The sequence below is a fragment of the Dendrobium catenatum genome, unplaced genomic scaffold, assembly GCF_001605985.2.
Source record: "Dendrobium catenatum unplaced genomic scaffold, ASM160598v2 original_scaffold_209636, whole genome shotgun sequence".
NCBI classification, from domain to species: domain Eukaryota; kingdom Viridiplantae; phylum Streptophyta; class Magnoliopsida; order Asparagales; family Orchidaceae; genus Dendrobium; species Dendrobium catenatum.
The window spans coordinates 574,214-575,457 of record NW_021528048.1 but is presented as its reverse complement, the minus strand read 5'-3'; positions in this window follow the sequence as shown (position 1 = coordinate 575,457).

The window sequence follows — 1,244 nt, the reverse complement described above, 5'->3', positions numbered from 1 at the left end:
TTTAACAACATATTTTTATTATTAAGTTAATTAATTTTATAAAATAGTATTGGAATCTAAAGTTAATTATCATTAATATAAATACTTAATAATTATATTTATTATATTATTTTTTTAAAATTAATATTTAATTAAATTGGTTTAATTATAATAATTATTTTAATGGTATATCTTTGCTTAATTTTAATGCATACTTCTCTATCAATGCCATGGGCTATTTCATCATTTTATGTTTCTTTTTAGAGAGAAGGGGCTGTTTGACAATAGGGAATTTAATTGTAGTGAGATTTAAGTAAATCTGAATTAGTAAAATACTGTGTTGGTAGACAAATGTTAAAATTATATTAATCTTTGAGAAACTTAAATTAATTTAATATTTTGAAATTATCAATTAATTATAATAATCTTACTAATTATGAGTTAATTAATCTAATTGGATTAAAGTTTTTATCAATGAAAATTATTAATAATCATTCAAATAAATTATTAATTATATACAAATATGTTAGCTAAAAAGTTAATTTTTTTCTTCATGGTTAATATTAATTAATTAAAATATTAACTAAAATAAATTGGTATTATTTTTCAGTTAATCTAACTAATTAGAATTTATTGTGTTCAATTATATTAATAAAATAATATTAATAATTAATTTGGATGTTATTATGCAAAAAATATTTAAGCAATAAGTAAATTTGATATAGGTTAAGTAATTACAAAGTCTCATAATCATAAAAATTCTTAAATTTTGAAATGAATAACTAAACAATTTATTGAAAGTTAAGATCATACCAAATCATTTTAAGGTTTATTGAACTTTTTAAAAAATTTAAGTTCTCTTCTTGGAAGAGAAGCCGTCAAAAGTTTAGGTAAAGATTATGATCTCAAGCACAAAGACCAAAAGATGGTCATGTCATCTTGAGAACAAGTATTTATCATGCTTAAAACAAGCATTTATAAGGGTTGAGGTAATTATTGACCATTTTTAATTAAAGACAAATGATGTTGAAACTTGATGCATCAACCTTCAATTGATGGGTTGTGGTTAATTGTTGGAATAAAATTCAAAATATCTCATAATTCATCAATAAATGGGCATTTCATTGATTAAGATAATATTTTGAATGTTGGGTCATAAATATTTATCTACATTACACTCTACATTTAAACACCCCAACCCAGAATGAAATATCCTGAGAATACCTCATCCCAAAATTGGGATGTTTGACAAATTAGGGATTGTA